General features: G+C 45.9%; 1 protein-coding gene across 2 annotated transcripts in view; it reads right to left on the bottom strand.

Annotated features, from left to right (window-relative positions):
* The window catches only part of LOC120865418 (guanine nucleotide-binding protein G(I)/G(S)/G(O) subunit gamma-4), a 71,856-nt gene extending 63,637 nt beyond the window's left edge, over nucleotides 1-8,219 (bottom strand). For both annotated transcript variants that reach the window (XM_040242694.1, XM_040242695.1), the window contains exon 1: nucleotides 8,044-8,219. The gene's annotated coding sequence lies outside the window, so the exon portion shown is untranslated. The remainder of the gene's footprint in view (nucleotides 1-8,043) is intronic.
* Nucleotides 8,220-17,954: the final 9,735 nt, after the last annotated feature.

Genomic DNA, 17,954 nt, shown 5'->3' with positions numbered 1-17,954 from the left:
GTTTAAGAGCTAAGCTTGCTGCCAGGTTCTTGCTGCACCCACCGCTCCCTGGGAGAAGTGATGCTCCCAGCATCACTGCTCCCACAGCACTTTAAATGTGGCTGTCAGAGTGCTAACCTGGGGTGGGTGAGCTGTTTACACACACGTACTTCCCTCTAGATTATGAGCTCTTTGAAGGGCAGGACTATGTCTTATTCATCTTTAAATTGCTAGTGCCTGGAATACCTAGTGCCTGAACTCAACTGCTTGTCACACGTTCAGTAAAGGAACATCTTTTTAAAAAAAGTATTTGTCTATTTATTTGGCTGTACCGGGTCTTAGTTGTGGCGTGCATTATCTGTAGTTGTGACATGAGGGATCTAGTTTCCTGACCAGGGATCGAACCCAGGCCCACTGCATTGGGAGTGTGGAGTTGTAGCCACTGGACCACTCGGGAAGTCCCTAGTAAATGAACATCTTGAAAGTATATGATTTACAAACAAGTTCCCACTGTATAGCACAGGGAACTATATTCAATATCCTATGAAAAACTATAATGGAAAAGAATTATGAAAAAGTATATATACATACATATATGTACAACTGAGTTACTTTGCTGCACAGCAGAAATTGACACAATATTGCAAATCAACTATGCTTCAATAAAACATAAAATAAAATCGGAAGGTCACATTTTTAAAGAGTTCCCTCCAGTGGAAAAAAAAAATGTATGGTTTACATACAGTCTATCAGCCACACATCTACCACTTTCAGCAAAATACATGCATTGAGAAAGTCCTTTCCTGGTGTCCAGCAATCTGGATGAATGTAGATTTCAGCAGTAAAGCTCAGGAAAAGCAGAGAAAGGCCGGCCTCCCTGGGAAGGCTGGTCACAGTAAGGATTGGCAGACTCCGTGGGGACAAATCCCCTGACCAAGAAAATGTGTCTGGGTCCAGGCCAACAATCAACTTATTTCAGACGCTGTTCACAAAAACAGCTTTCAGCACAAGGAGAGAAGCTGGGGAGTTCAGGGGAGTCTGACCCCGAGGAGAGCACAGTGGACCTGGGGGCTGGACAGGGCACACAGTGCTTTTGTCCGATCTCCTCTTAACAGGTCTAAGGTGTAGAGACACAGCTGTGGTCACACACACTGCCTGTGGATGGACGAAGCACAGAAAGGTCCGTGGGAAACAGCCAGAAACAGGCACAGCTCGACAAGACCAACCAGGTGGAGAAGAATGGAGCTGAAACATCAAACCCCAACTGCAAGGGAGATGAGGTGAAGCCCCTCAGAGACCCGGCTGGGGTGGCAGGGTCACCCGGGAACCCAAAGTCCAAGTCAACAGAAGACTCTGGTGATCCTGTCCTGTCGGATAAAATTCAGCTGCAGAAGAAAATACAGGAGGCTGACGAAGGCCGGTTTATGTATCTGCACCTCACCTAGTTCTAGAAAGAATCTGGTGGCTGATGTCACTGTCCGCTTCCCTCTGTTATTTCCCTTGAGGTTCAATGCTTTGGAAATCTCCACTCAAGTTCCATCAGCCTTTCCTGGCCACAAAGCCATTAAAACTCCGGAAGCCTGACTGTTTTTACGTCTCTGCAACATTTGCTTCCATATCAAACATACACAGACACACTTCAGTAATCCGTCTCCTTAACCAGGACACAACCCTCCTTCATTGGCATGGCCCCACAGGTGTCAGGGGCTAAATGAGCATCTACCAACCACCGGAACCCCTGGGTTATAACTACAATTAACTGAGGCATAGAGCAAACACAATTTTCCCAAGACTGATGAACAAAAACTAAAAGCAAAGAGAGGTTAGTCATGCTGGTTTTGGATGCTACACTGGCTGAGGGCTTCAGACTTTGCTAAGGAAAGGTTCTGCTAGAAACCCCAAGGCGGATCAGAATTTTATTGTTGTTTAGTCGCTCAGTTGTGTCTGACTCTTTTGTGACCCCAGGGACTGTAGCCCACCAGGCTCCTCTGTCCACGGGATTCTCCAGGCAAGAATACTGGAGTGGGTTGCCATGCCCTCCTCCAAGGGATCTTCCCGGCCTAAGGAGGGAACCCAAGTCTCCTGCATTGGCAGGTGAATTCTTTATCACTGAGCCACCTGGGCAGCCTGGGATCAGAATATACCATCCCCAAATGGAGCCACCTTGGTATAAGGATTATTTTGAGCTAAAGGCAGCAGCATGCAGGAGGAACCCTCTGGCCTCCCCCTTTCTACCTAAAAACAGGACATAAATTTCTTTGGGGGAAGGTTTTTCCACACTCCCATCACCCAGGAGAAGGAAAACAACCAGTATTACTGAAGAAAGATACCACCAAGCTAGCCCTACCCAGGTAGACCTCACTAAAATAACTTATGTGTCATTGACTTTTGCCACACATATGCCCCCCCCAAAACTTACCACCCCTAGAAGCTCAAACCTCACCCCACTGCCTTTGTCATTTTCCCACAATTCACCTCCCTTTGTTAAAAGGGTATATAGGCTCTGAAGTGTATTCTTTGGATTTTTCTCCTTTCCTGCAAAGGACCTGTGTACATGCATAATAAACCTTTCCCCCTGTTAATCTAGCTCTATTCTCCTGTTATTTTCACCTGTCATTAGTTTAATTTGCAGGCCCCAGGTACAGAACATAAGAGGGAAGAGAAAAAGTTTTTCCCCCTCTCCTACGCTCCCATAAAAGGTATACATAGCATGTAAAGTTTTTCCCCTCTCCTACATCTCCATAAAAGGTATACACAGCAGGTACTCCAGAGCAACAGGACAGAGGCCTGTCCTGGGAAAACACTCCAGAGGACACCAATTCTTGGGTATGCCTGGACCCTCATACAGATAGGATGGGAGGGTGGAGGCCACTGTGGGAGTGGGATCCACAGAGAAAAAGGGGGCCCCTCCAGGATGTGAGTGTCCTGACATCACCCACTGTCTGCCATCCCAGTCTCTGCCCCTCCAACGGTGTCCAGACTTGAGTCATAGAGGCTGAGCGGTCATCATGGAAAAGAACCTACCGGTAACAAACTGCCCTCAGCAACTTCCATCCTTGCTTCCTACCCTTCTCGACACTCCCGTTCCTCCCTCCTCCCTGTTTTCTGATTCCAGTTCTCCTACTTGAATCTTTACACTCACATATTGCTTTGACAAAAATCTCTTGATTTTACATACGTGTGCGATGAAACATTGGAAGAAGTAAATACAGTTGAATTCGGGAGCTACAGAGGGCACATTTATTTTTCACATTAACGCCTTTTTGCTGTGGCTGTAAAGGTGTTCTAATAAGAATTTTGGAAACAAATTAAAATGTTTTCCTTCTTCCTATCGCTATGGCCCTGCTCCTTTTCCTTTGGTGGTGACCCTGGGGAGGGGTTGAAGAGAAGGCCCCACAACTGATAGTTAGACATGAGTGCCAGGAGGCGGCTCGGGGACTAACGAGAAGTGCAGAAAGCATGGTTCCTGCCAGGTGCTGGATTGAGGGCTACCGCTCTGCATTGTGCCTGCCTTTGATGGGGCAGAGAGAATCACTTGGGCCCCAGAGTGATGTCTGAAGCATTACTTCTATAGTCTGTCTCTTCTATCTACTTCTTCAGCCTCACAGCACAAGTCCCATTTAGTTCAGTCGCTCTGACTCTTTGTGACCCCATGAACTACAGCACGCCAGCCTTCCCTGTCCATCATCAACTCCGGGAGCTTGCTCAAACTCATGTCCATCGAGTCGGTGATGCCATCCAACCATCTCATCCTCTGTCATCCCCGTCTCCTCTTGTCCTCAGTCTTTCCCTAATGAGTCAGTTCTTTGTATCAGGTGGCCAAAGTATTGGAGCTTCAACTTCAGTTGCCCCAGTGAATATTCAGGACTTATTTCCTTTAGGATTGACTGGTTTGATCTTGTAGTCCATGGGACTCCCAAGAGTCTTCTCTAATACCACAGTTCAAAAGTATCAATCCTTTGGAAGAAAGATCCCCTGGAGAAGGAAATGGCAATCCACTCCAGTATTCTTGCCTGGAGAATTCCATGGACAAGAGAAGCCTGGTAGGTTAGAGTTGCAAAGAGTCTGACCTGACTGAGTACATGCGTGCATGCACACCCACACACAGATGCACTTCCTTGTTTAGTTTAAAAAGTCACCATCACCCACAAAAAGCCTGCCAGAATACTCCTGGATAAAAAGGACACCAAGGGCACACTGCTGTCATTGTTTTGGCTAAAGAGAAACCTTTAACCTGAAATTAGAAGACACACCCAGATAGTGTACTAAAAAGCAAAGACATCACTTTGTTGACAGAGGTCCATATAGTCAAAGCTATGGTCTCTCCAGTAATCACGTACGGATGTGCGAGCTGGACCGTAAAGATGCTGAGTGCCGAAGGAGTGATGCTTTCAAACTCTGGTGCTGGAGAAGACTCTTGAGAGTGCCTCGGAGAGCAAGGAGATCAAATCAGTCAATCCTAAAGGAAATCAACCCTGAATTCATTGGAAGGACTGATGCTAAAGCTCAAGCTCCAATACTTTGGACTCCTGATGTGAACAGCTGACTCACTGGAAAAGACCCTGATGCTGGGAAAGACTGAAGGTAGAAGGAGAAGAGGGCACAGAGGATGAGATGGTTTGATGAAATCACTGATTCAATGGACATGAACTTGGGGCAAACTCCGGGAGATGGTGAGGGACAGGAAGACTGGCATGCTGCAGTCCATGGGGTGGCCAAGAGTCAGACACGGCTTGGCAACTGAACAGCAACAACAAAGAGAAACCTTGTAGTGAGCTGTGAGGATTAAATGAGATCATCCACACGATGGGCCCAGAGGAAGCCTGGTCTTTCCTCCACCTGGCTGCCCCATGCTCCCTCTGCCGTCTGGTCCTCCCAGGTTGGGGCACTGGTGGCTTGCAGACACCTGGGAAAATCAAGGCTTTGGGCATAGATTAGTTTGACCACACTCCTCACTTCTCTTTGGACACCCAGGGCCCATTCCTCAAGCATCATATCTTCAACACACCCACACTCCCCCAGCCTCACAGGACCTGCCATTTTGTTTGCCAAGTTCCATCAGGAAGACTGACTGCATACCCGCTGCCATTTGACCTAACAAAAGCTCCTGGACAATTAAAGGGACTCGGAATGCTCCAGCTAGCTTGTTGAATAATCTGTTTTTAAGGACCCATTGTTTTCCTGTGTAATATTTTCTTTTCTTCCAGCAGTACTTCTTGCTTCTACTTTCTTCCCTAAATGCAAACTTCATTTGCACGTCTTCACTTCTGATCATTTAAAAAGATATTTGGTTTATTCTTCATATAGCTTTAACCAGCTACTTAAGACTTTTCAGTTGTTATTGTTTAGCTGCTAAGTTATGACTAACTCTTTGAGACGCCTTGGACTGTAGCCTGCCAGGCTCCTCTGTCCGTGGGATTTCCCAAGCAAGAATGCAGGAGTGGGTTGCCATTTCCTTCTCCAGGGGAGCTTCCCGAACCAGAGATTAAACCTGAGTATCCTGTATTGGCAGGCAGATTCTTTACCACTTAGCTATCAGGGAAGCTCCAAGAACTTTCAGTAGCATTATGCTAATTTCTGTACTATAATTGATTTCACTGTTTTTCTTTCCTGACACTCATTCAGCTTCTCTTGACTTCCAATCAAAATTCCTTTGCTGGTTATTGTTGAAAGGATTTTTTGGTAGTATTTTTGGTGTATGAAAGAACTTAAATTTCAGTTTCTGGTTTAAGAATACTGAGCAATCTCTCTACCTGAATAATAAGCCTCTTGCTCTTGATGTCTGAATATGTCTAGAGTGGAAAAAAAAATGGAGAAAATGTGCAAGGTTAGATACTAGTAAATTCTCATAAAGGTGTTCTGAGAACAAATCAGGTAATATCTTAAAGACATTTTGAAATTCCATTAAGAAAAAAGGGCAATCTACTAGCAGGTAATGCATTATAAAGTAGTCTCCCTTCTTCAACTAGAACAAAAATGAGACAAGGTAAGAAAAATGTGACAGTGAAATGTGGCTATAAATAAATGAGAATGATCTGTCTAGTAGACTTCAGTCTTTTCTCAGCCATTTGGCTGCGTTCTTCAGTAAGCAGTAGTTATGTGGTGAGTCAGCGCGCGCGTCTGTGTGTGTGTGTGTGTATGTGTGTGTGAGAGAGAGAGAGACATCATACACAATCACTCCTAAGCCCAACCTCATCCTCCAGAGACAGCTGTCAGGCACTTGCTTCCTGGGAACCCGGGGAACAAGAGGACAGTGTCCAGTTCTCACCATTTCAAAAAATGTAGTAAGATTTGGGAGGCACCATGGATTGTCATTTTGGCTATAAAAACTGTAAAATGAATATAAGGAAAAGCTTTTTCCTTGTTTCTCCACCACTGCCTTGCATGAGATATTTGAAAGGCAATTACCCGGCCAATCACGGCATTACTGGGAATGACCCTTTTGCAGTGCTTTTTCTCTCAGCTGGCCAAACATCTTCCAGAGGCTTCCCCTGAGCAACTGGATGTTAAAGAGGCTGAGGATTCGAGCCATGTGTGGGTGGAGGCGAAAACAGGAAGCTGGTTGTCCTAAATAGTCATTTCAGCCCAATAACCTCAATGTGAGGCTACTCATTAACTAGGAAGCACCACAATAAACTTGTATTTACATGAACTAGTTATGACGTGCGATATCCATGTCTCATCACAACTGATAGCTGAGCCAACCTCACACTTCGAAAATAATTGCCAGTTTACAATGTACCCTGTCTTGTTTCTCAGGACTGAAACAGGCTTTCCATTTATCACCTCGGTTGCTCCCACAGTAGCCTCCTGCAGGGAACAGGGTCACATCAGAAGGTGGGTGCCTCCCTTCCCCCACACCATGCAAAAATCAGGAAAAGGATTTCCCCAAAGAATCAAGAAGCCAGCCAAAGAGCCCGAGTCCCTTCCCTGCCTCTCTGAGGTGTCTGCCACTGAATTTTCTATGAGAAGGAAGCACCACCCGTGAGGGCTCATGAGCAGATGATAAGACTGGCACGTTTTAATGGGAAACACCAGCGCAGCCCAGCAGGCCCTTCGCTCGGACTGAACCGGCCAGCCCTGTGCCAGCCTTTTACAGCTCTGGGAGGCGACAGAAAGAGAAGAAAACCGGTGTCGGTGGGGAGCTGGGGAGAGGGTGGGAGAACGCGTGTCCACGATCCACTTTATCACTTGGTGAAACTTTAACATTTTTGCATTTCTGAGCCTCCTAGCCCAAGACACACAGAAATAAGCAAGTCCTCCTTATTTTTAAATTACGAAGTCTTCTCCAGTCACACCTCTGCCCGCCGCCCCATCCCATCCTTTTGTTATTATTCCTAAGGTAATTTAAAACAGTAAACCAAAGCCTCCCCAACGCTGCTGGTTTGCGAGTGGCGAGCGCAGCCCATTTCAGCACCAGACTGGAGGACAGACGCCATCAGGGGCCCCTTGGTCCATTGGCGCCTCCGGAACTGCTCCCAAAGCAGGTGTCCCGGTGATGAGGAATCAAGAGGGCTTCTTCGGGCCCAGAGAAATTTCCCCCAATAAAATGACCAACTAGCCATTCCATCTCTTCCGCTACTACTAGCCCTTCCACCACTTCTTCAATGGGGGACCGTCCCTGCCATGACCTACTTACGGAAACAGGGTCCCCAGGAGCTTCCCCTGCTTCAAGCCGGACAAATGGGGCGCCCGCGACCCCCAGGAGACCCCTTCAACGTTCCGAGTTGTCTGTCCAAACCTGCGCTTGGGTTTGAGAGGGGCTTTGCGGAGGGTCCCGGATTTGAGGAGCCCCCGCCGGGCCGCTGATACCCACCTGTGCCGGCGCCGCGAGGGCCGGGCTCGCCGTTCGTGGCCAAGATTATCACAGGTGTGCGTTTCGCCAGCTTCCTCCGACAGCTGTAGGACGACGCAGGCACCAGACCCGTCTCTCCAGTTCCAGAGACGGTCCAGCCCGAGTTTCCCTTTTGTCTCCGGCTCGCCCCGAGCTCACAGGAGCAAGGGCTGTGCCATCCGTTCCCCACCGACACGCCCCGACCGACCCGCCAGCGGGCGCCCACTTACCCGGGCCGAGGGCGCCGCTCACGCGCGGGCTTGGTCTCCGGGGCGGTGCTCGCGGGGGGCGGCCAGACCGAGCGGCATCGCCCCTCAAGTCCGGCGCCGGTTCCGCTCCGGGACTCGCGCACCTCGATACTGACCCGCTTAGCGGTGGAAACGCGCGCCCCGCGCCGCCCCTCCTCCGCCCGCGGGGTCTCCGCGCCGCGTCACCGGCCCCGCCCCGCCCCGCGGCTCCCGGCCCGGGCGGGGGAGAGACCACGTGAGGCCGGGCGGGCGAGCAGGGGGCCGAGCCCCGGCCCCGCTGGAGCGTGCAGTCACCCGGACTCCAAGCACTCTGCTCAGCACCCCAGGCCGGGCTCCGGGAGCGCGTCCAGTCCCGGCCCCCGCAGAGCGCGGACCCCCGGCCCCCAGCCTCCTCGAGTCCACGTTTTGTCGCGCCCACTCCACGGCGGGGTCCCGCCGGGCGCCCGGGAGGGGCCGGGAAATCCCGCCCGCCGCCGCCGACGTCACTGATGCGTCACCGGGGCTCCCGCACCGGGGCTCCGCGCCCTGCGCTCGCCCCTCGGCCCCGCTTCCCGACCCCGCGCTCTGCTCCGCGCGCCCCCGGCTCGGCCCCGCGCCCCCCGTCTGGCCCCTCGTTCCACTAGGGGCGCGCGTAGCGCAGGGGCTGGGGGAAGGGAGATGAGGGGTAAAGGCAGGGTCTTAGGGCCGTGGTCCTCGCGGGCTTCGGGGACCTGAGCCTTTGGCGTCTTCATCCTTGCTTGCGGGTTAGTTCCTGGACCAACCGTGCTGGGCGCGGCCAGTAGCCATCCATTACTAAAGAATACACAATATACCACCCCACCCCCATGGGGGGCAGTGAAAGGAGAAATGCTTAACACAAGGCACTGTAGATTCACAGGGCATTGTCTCCACTTACCAGGACGTTGCTAAGTAACGGGAAATGAGGGGACGACCGCGCCAGCCCGGCGCTTTGGGAGTGGGGACGAGCCGCGAGCTGTGCTCCTGGGCTGCGACCAGTGTTCGTAGACAGCAGAAGCTGTTTCCGCGGGGAAATCCTTGGCGATGCTTCATGCCTTCTGAACTGTAAGCGTTTTGCGATGGAGATGTTTTAAACTTCTGCGTTATTATCATCCTTTTCCTTTAGGGAGAAACAGTATAGGCGCCGTCCATTTTTCCAACTCCTGGTAAAATAATACAAAACCTTTGGGATAGGAAAGCTACTTTACACTTCAAGCAGTGTTAGCAAGATTGGTAAGAAAAGGAGGCCAATACCGCCCTTCCGTGCGGTAAAGGACGCGCGGTTCACTGGTTTCTTAGATCTCGAATCCGAGTTGACTTGACATTTGCCTTAGACAAATGTGCACCTTCTAAGACGCCAAGTGTCTGACGCAAATGCAGAGGTCAGGAAGGCCCACCTGGGGCCAGAAAACAGCTCACATAGATTTTATTTTTTTTTCCCCCACAGCTTGGAAATGCCCATTTAAGGCACATAATTAAACTATGGTAAAAGGACTCAGCCACTGCACTGACCTTTTTGAAAAAATGAGAAAGATAAGTGAGTACTGCATTTAAAATTCAACAAATCTAAAAATGGGCTCGTTATTTCCACCCCAAATCGATTTCTTCTGTATTTCCTTGACTCAGAGGCACCACTCCCCAGGTAGCTGGCTAAGGTTGAATCCTCCGTTCCCTTGGTATCCCAACTCCCATCTCAATTAATTCTAATCAGTCGATTTTAAGGGAAATCAATATCTACACTTTCAGATTCCTCACTTATTTTATCTTTCGAATTTCTTACAATATCCCTTAAGATAGAATTGTCCATTTTAAAGAGAAAGAAGGGGATCCTTCGGAGCCAGTGGCTCCCCCAGTGAATCCATTGACCAGCAAGATCAGCATCATCTGGGGGCTTGTTAGAAATGCAAACTTTCAGGACCAATCCCAGCCCTGCTGAATGGGATGCGGCCCAGCAGCTGGTGATGCCAGCCTTCCTCTCCAGGTGATTCTGATTCTGTCTTATCTCTGTCCATCAGCCAGGACTGCTGTGTTCACAAAAATTCAATTAACCGTCAAGCTAAGAAGAAAAGAGAATTTTATCTGAGCCAAACTCAAGATTACAACCCAGAAGATAAACTCAGAAAGCTCTGAGAACAGTTCCACCTATTGGAAGTCAAAGGCACAATCATATACTTTTTCGAGATAAAAGATTGTATATCAAAATGGCATGTTGATTTTTTACATGAAGTCCCCCAGGGATATAGGATATTATAGTCCAGGTAAGCCCATACATAACCCCCTACAGAGCTGAGAAATAAGCTTCTTAAAAGTAGCTGGTCTTTTAAGAAGTTACATTGATAGAATCAGAAGAAAGCGTGGAAAATGATCTTGAGGCATGCACTCTCATCTTGGAGAACCGTCTTGATAATATGCAACAGAAATGTGCACTGCACATTTGGGAGGGTGGAGGTCCAAATGGACAGAAAGAGACAATTTTGTGTTTAAATGTTCTTGTCCTGCCTAAAAATGTAAATTTTATATCCTTAGCTGCTGTCACCTGCAACCTGGCTCCAGACCCTGGACATCCATTTCCCTTCCTTTGTCCTGGGGTCTGATATCTTTGATATCCATATAGCCACACAGATTTCTTACAATGGTGTTTGCATGATGTATCTTTTCCCACCCTTTTAAACTTACTTGTATCTTTATTCTTAAAGAGGGAGTCTCTCTTCTTGTAGTCAGCAGAGAGTTGGAGCTTGCTTTTATATTCAGCCTGACAAACCTGGCCTTTTAATTGGAACGTTTGGATCACTTACTTCTTATGTAATTATCACGTATTTGGGTTTAAATCTAGAGTCTTGCTATTAGTTTGTTTTCTATTTGTCCTATCGTTGTTCAGAAGTTTTCGTCTTTTTTTTTAATTGAGGTATAGTTGATTTATTAATACAATATTATATTCGTTTCAGTTGTGCAACATAGTAATTCAAAATTTTTATAGGTTATACTCCATTTAAATTTATTATAAATATTGGCTATATTCCCTGCTGTATATCTTTATAGCTTATTTATTTTCCAGATGGTAGTTTGTATCTCATAATCCCAAACCCCTATTGTGCCTCTCTCCAATTTCCTCTTCCCCATGGGTAACCACTAGTTTGTTCTCTATGTCTGTCTGTTTCTGTTTTGTTATATTCATTCTTTTTATTTTTTCAGTTCAGTTCAGTTCAGTCGCTCAGTCGTATCCGACTCTTTGCGACCCCATGAATCGCAGCACTCCAGGCCTCCCTGTCCAGCACCATCTCCTGGAGTTCACTCAAACTCACGTCCATGGAGTTGGTGATGCCATCCAGCCATCTCATCCTCTGTCGTCCCCTTCTCCTCCTGCCCCCAATCCCTCCCAGCATCAGAGTCTTTTCCAATGAGTCAACTCTTCGCATGAGGTGGCCTAAGTACTGGAGTTTCAGCTTTAGCATCATTCCTTCCAAAGAAATCCCAGGGCTGATCTCCTTCAGAGTGGACTGGTTGGATATCCTTGCAGTCCAAGAGACTCTCAAGAGTCTTCTCCAGCACCACAGTTCAAAAGCATCAATTCTTTGGCGCTCAGCTTTCTTCACAATCCAACTCTCACATCCGTACATGACCACTGGAAAGATTCCACAAATAAATGATAACATTCAGTATTTGTCTTTATCCTTTTATTTCACTAAATGCCCTCCAAGTCCATCCATGTTGTTGCAAATGGCAAAATTTTTATACTTTTTATGGTTTAGTAGTGTTCCATTGTATATATATATATGTTTATACACATCTTCTTTATCTAGATTCATGTGTAGGTGGACACTTAGGTTGCTTCCATATCTTGGCTATGGTAAATAGTGCTGCTGTGAACATTGGGGTGCTTGTATCTTTTCAAACAGTGTTTCCATTTTCTTCAGATTTATGCCCAGGAGTGGAATTACTGGATCATATGGTAGTTCTAGGTTTAGTTTTTTGAGGAACCTACAAATGGCACCCCACTCCAGTGCTCTTGCCTGGAAAATCCCATGGACCGAGGAGTCTGATGGGCTGCAGTCCATGGGGTCGCTAAGAGTCGGACACGACTGAGCGACTTCACTTTCACTTTTTACTTTCATGCACTGGAGAAGGAAATGGCACCCCACTCCAGTGTTCTTGCCTGGAGAATCCCAGGGACGGGGGAGCCTGGTGGGCTGCCATCTATGGGGTCGCACAGAGTTGGACACGACTGAAGCAACTTAGCAGCAGCAACAAACTCTTTTCCATAGAGGCTGCAACAACGATATGTCCACAACAGTGTAGGTGGGTTCCCTTTTCTCCACACCATCTCCCACATGTATTATGTGTAGACTTCTTGATAATGGCCATTCTGACTGGTGTGTGCTATACCTTACTGTGGTTTTGATTTTCATTTCTCTAATAATTAGCAACGTTGAGCATCTTTTCATGTGCTTGTTGGCCATCTGTATATCTTCTTTAGAGAAATGTCTATTTAGATCTTTTGCCCATTTTTTGATTGGGCTGTTTGTTGTCAATTATATCTCAATAAACTGGAAAAATTTAAATCACATAAAATCTAATTGTTTTTTTCATTTCAGATACTTTATGTTTATCTCTAGAATTTCCATTTGGTTTTCTGGAATCTTTCATTTTTCTCATTAGATTTGTTTTTCTTTAAATCCTTGAGCATACTGAACATATTTTAATAGCTATTTTATTATGCTTCTCCATGATCCACTTTTTTTCCTTTCTTGATTTGTTTCCTTCAAATGAGTTTTATCCAGTTTAGGGTCACATTTTCTTATTTCTTGCCTTATCTAGTAATTTTAAAATTGGATGCTAGACATTGCTAATGTATGTTGTTGTGTGCCTAGATTTTGTTGACTTAACAGGGACTTTGTCCTGGCAGGCAGTTAACTTCCTTACGGATCAGTTTGATACTTTGGAATCTTATTTTAAAGAACTTCAGCCTCTATTCTAAGACTAGTTTAGCCTTCCTACTGTGATGTGACTCTTCTGAGGTATTGACTGGATACTTGTTTGTTCAACAAAGTCTTTTCCTCTGATTGGTTAGAACTCAATTCCCCTGGGAGCTCTAGGACTTGTTCAGTTTACAGCTCCCTGGGAGTTCTTTGCTCAGACCTAGGGCATTTCATCTTCTGCACACACGACTTAGCATTCAGCCAGAGTCTCCAGGGGCTCCACAACCGGGAACCTGGTTCTCTTTGTCTGGGCAGCAACCTTCTGATCAACTCTGTGCCACAAATTCCAGTTTCTCAGCTTCCCCAAACTCTAATCTCTGATCTTCATTTCAAGACTTCAGTATTCTTCAGGAGGAGCCCCTTCTGCACCGTGGCTTGTAAGTGCCCCCAGGCAGAAAGCTGAAGCAACAACAGGATTCATTTTGTTTGTAGCCTCTTTCTCACGGATCATGGATCTGTGTTGTGTGTATTCCAGTTTGAAAATCTTTGTTTCACACAGGATCTCCAGTTTCCAGTTGTCTATGATGGCAGGGTGAGTCTGATCCCAATTTCCCCAAAGTGGATGGGAGCAGAAGTCCTTGGTTTATCTTTTTAATTTCCTCTCATTCCCTCACTTTCACCTTCTGGCCCTAACTCACTGACCACTTTCACTTTCTTATACCTTTGCGTCTGGGCAACACTGGTTTCCTTCTGCTGCTGCTAAGTCGCTTCAGTCGTGTCCAACGCTGTGCGACCCCATGGACTGCAGCCCACCAGGCTCTTCCATCCATGGGATTTTCCAGGCAAGAGCACTGGAGTGGGCCGCCATTGCCCTCTCTGCTGGTTTCCTTCTACCCTGGTCCAAATCTAGTAAGTTTCCTTTTTCTTCAAAATTTCTTATAAATATTTGTGTCCAGTATGTCTAACTCCTGTCTAACTAGGAGTACACATGAGTGGATTTTACTTGGTTGTAATAAAACACTGTGTGTACAATATTATCTATAGAAAGCACATAGATAATTAGCTAATCCTCTAAGAAGAAAACAGAAGTCTTGAGATGAAGATGAAATTAGCTGAGTAACCTAATCTGCCTCTTGAGAAATCTGTATGCAGGCCAGGAAGCAATCTGTATGCAGGCCAGTTAGAACTGGACATGGAACAACAGACTGGTTCCAAATAGGAAAAGGAGTACGTCAAGGCTGTATATTGTTACCCTGCTTATTTAACTTATATGCAGAGTACATCATGAGAAACGCTGGACTGGAAGAAACACAAGCTGGAATCAAGATTGCCGGGAGAAATGTCAATAACCTCAGATATTCAGATGACACCACCCTTATGGCAGAAAGTGAAGAGGAACTAAAAAGCCTCTTGATGAAAGTGAAAGAGGAGAGTGAAAAAGTTGGCTTAAAGCTCTACATTCAGAAAACAAAGATCACGGCATCTGGTCCCATCACTCCATGGGAAATAGATGGAGAAACAGTGGAAACAGTGTCAGACTTTATTTTTTGGGGCTCCAAAATCACTGCAGATGGTGACTGCAGCCATGAAATTAAAAGACGCTTACTCCTTGGAAGAAAAGTTATGACCAACCTAGATAGTATATTCAAAAGCAGAGACATTACTTTGCCGACTAAGGTCCATCTAGTCAAGGCTATGGTTTTTCCAGTAGTCATGTATGGATGTGAGAGTTGGACTGTGAAGAAGGCTGAGCGCCGAAGAATTGATGCTTTTGAACTGTGGTGCTGGAGAAGACTCTTGAGAGTCCCTTGGACTGCAAGGAGATCCAACCAGTCCATTCTAAAGGAGATCAGTCCTGGGTGTTCTTTGGAAGGAATGATACTAAAGCTGAAACTCCAGTATTTTGGCCACCTCATGTGAAGAATTGACTCATTGGAAAAGACCCTGATGCTGGTAAAGACTGAGGGCAGGAGGAAAAGGGGACGACAGAGGATGAGATGGCTGGATGGCATCACTGACTCGATGGACGTGAGTTTGAGTGAACTCCGGGAGTTGGTGCTGGACAGGGAGGCCTGGCGTGCTGCGATTCATGGGGTCGCAAAGAGTCAGACACGATAGAACAACTGAACTGAACTGAACTGATCAGCCTTCAGAAATTTTGATAAGAACAGTTTAATTTACTTTGGGAATAAGCCAAATTTTGCCGCAAAACACTCTTTTCTAAACTCATCTCTCATTAACTTTGTTCATGAGAGAAAAAACAAGCTCAGCACTTGAGCAAGGATACTGTAGCCCAGACTCAAATGATCTCCTAGTCATTTTTGGCCTCAAAGGACATATTGTATTATTTAGTTTCTCTGAAATTGCTGAGTTGCAACCCAGCATCCCCAAATTGGCAGGATGTATTTTTCTGTTCAGCTCATGTAACACAACAAAATTAGTGGTACCTCCTTTCCAACTCCATGTACAGTCAAGTGTATATATTTTGTGTCGACAGGTGTAGCTGCTTTTTAAATTGTGAAGTTTTAAATTGAATATAACCTGGGATGGGGGAAGCTGATAAATGCCATGCGTGTTTGTACTCTGTGTGTGATACTCTGAAATACAAGTTTATGCTGAACCTAAAATCTCTCTGCTTCCCTTTGACCTCAGTCTTGGATGGTTATTTCAAGTGGCCATTCTTTGTTTTACTACCCCATCATCCCTCCCCACCCCAACTGCTCAGGCAATTTTTTAAGCCTGTTAAGTTTGAAATGCTTTGGCTTCATAGTATATGGAGTGTTGACCTAACTGGTATAGTGGAAAAAAAAAATAGAGTTGCTCAAGGATTAGACAGTTTCCAAATAAATAGGGATATTTTGCCTCCAATTTGGGACACACTGGAAATAGTTGAAGAATAATCAGCAAAGTAAGGGTAACGTGGATAATTCAAAACCTCCAACAGTTTCAATCTCCAGATGTTAATCTATTGAATTTCTTTCCTCCCTGCTCACTTTTCTAAATATTACCTTGTAACCGTTCTTTCACTTTTGACAGTTTAATTATAATGTATCTTGGTGTGGGTTTCCTTGGGTTCATTTGGAAGTCTCTGGGCTTTCTGGATCTGAAGTTGTTTTCTTCCTCAGGTTAGGAAGTTTTCAGCCATTATTTCTCCAAATAAGTCTGTTACCCCTTTCTTTCTTCTCCTTCTGGGATCCCTATAATATAAATATTGATCTACTTGATGTTTTACCACAAGTCCTTTAAGCTCTCTTCACTTTTTAAAATTTCTTTTTCTCTTAGCTGCTCTGATTGGATGAGTTCCACTGCTATCCCTGTCTTAGAGTTTGCTGATCTTTTCTGGTGCTTCACTGAATCTATTGTCGAACTCCTTTATTGTATTTTTCAGTTCAGTCATTATATTCTTCAGCTCTGTGATTTCTGTTTGGTAGTTTCTTTCATTTTCTTTTTCTTTGTTGATATTCTTGCTTTGTTCATGCATTGTTCTTATAAGTGTCAACAAAAAATGATCAACAGTCAATCTAAGAAAAAATGGAAAATTTTCTGTGAGCCAAACTGAGGACTGTGGCCCAGGACACAGTCTCTCAGAAAGCACTGAGAATGGTTCTGAAGAGGTGGGGGTGGGGGATGTCAGTATATGTGATTTTGGTGATGAGTACCTGAAATCAAACATTCATCTCAGTAGAAGGCTGCTGCCAGCCATGACGAACAGACATCCTAGTTAATGGATCTAGTGCTTTTCCAAATTGGGAAGATGCAAGAATCCAGCTTCATAAAAAATTTCTCCTGAAAATATCTAACTATCATAGGGCCAGTTCTGTCAGTTTTCCCAGAGCACAGAGCACCTCATCCTGATCTTCACCCTGAATTCCTTTCAAAATGTATTATAAGTCTGTGACTGTAGGGACTTGATTCTAGGAGAACTGGATGGCAAGCAACATTCTGTATGGTACAGACCCTTCCCTTTTGGTCTTAATTTCGACCAAGATTTGGGAAGCATTTTGTCTTCCTATGCTTGGAATGCCCACCCCCAGGTCAGGCAAGGATTTCGTTGCTAGGCCATTTACTGGCCTAGGGCACCTTAACAGTAATCCCAAGCCTCTGGACCACCTGTCTTATCTAGTCTGTTATGGTCCTGAAAATGGTTCCTTCTGGTTGCTTCTTATCATTTCTAGAGTTAAACCATTACAGTCACTGCTCTTATAGAACTATAAATCTGGTCAGTTGCTTCAAGTTGCCTAATCATCTTAATTTTTATCTGAGGCTCAGTCATACATTTGGAAACGCAAGAAATAATCATAATATAGCTAGTAACATTAATAAGATCCTAAGTAAACATTTGGGATTCCCAGGTGACTCACTGGTAAAAGAATCCCAGGAAGATCCCCTGGAGAAGTTATGTAGCTGGTGCCAGGAGGTGGCCATGGGGAAGATCTGGGCCACGGTAAACGCAGATGCACCGTGCACACTGTGAGGAGGGAAGAGGAGGCCCTAACCTGCGGAGAAAGAGTTTTATGTTTAATTTTTTCTTGTCTTTCCTTAAAATGTGAATTTTTATTTTATCAGTGCACTCAGTCCTCCTGCTCTCAGTGAACATCTTTATGACTTTTCAGCAGGGTATAAACCTTGGCCTCGGTCAACTCTCCCCTACCCCCTGATGTTGCTTGTATGCCTGAGTGCAAAACCAGTTTTAGATTGTCAAATGAGCCTCATCTGGGGAATTTTCAGGGCAACACTTCTTTGTATCTTCCTTTCCTGAGACCCTTTTGATGTCTTAGAGAGGGAATCCCTTCGAGTTGTCAACACTGGGAATGTGGCTCTGCTGTCTAACAAAAACACAACTGGGGACTTCTGTGGTGGTCCAGTGGTTAAGACTCTGCCTTGCAGTGCTGGGGATGTGGGTTCAATCCCTGGAGTGGGGGGACTAAGATCCCACATGCCATGCGGCATGGCCAAACAAGACAAAACTCAACTGGCTCT

The sequence above is a fragment of the Oryx dammah genome, unplaced genomic scaffold, assembly GCF_014754425.2.
Source record: "Oryx dammah isolate SB20612 unplaced genomic scaffold, SCBI_Odam_1.1 HiC_scaffold_6, whole genome shotgun sequence".
Lineage (NCBI taxonomy): Eukaryota > Metazoa > Chordata > Mammalia > Artiodactyla > Bovidae > Oryx > Oryx dammah.
Note: the sequence above shows the minus strand (reverse complement) of the source record. Positions and strands in the feature narration are given on the sequence as shown.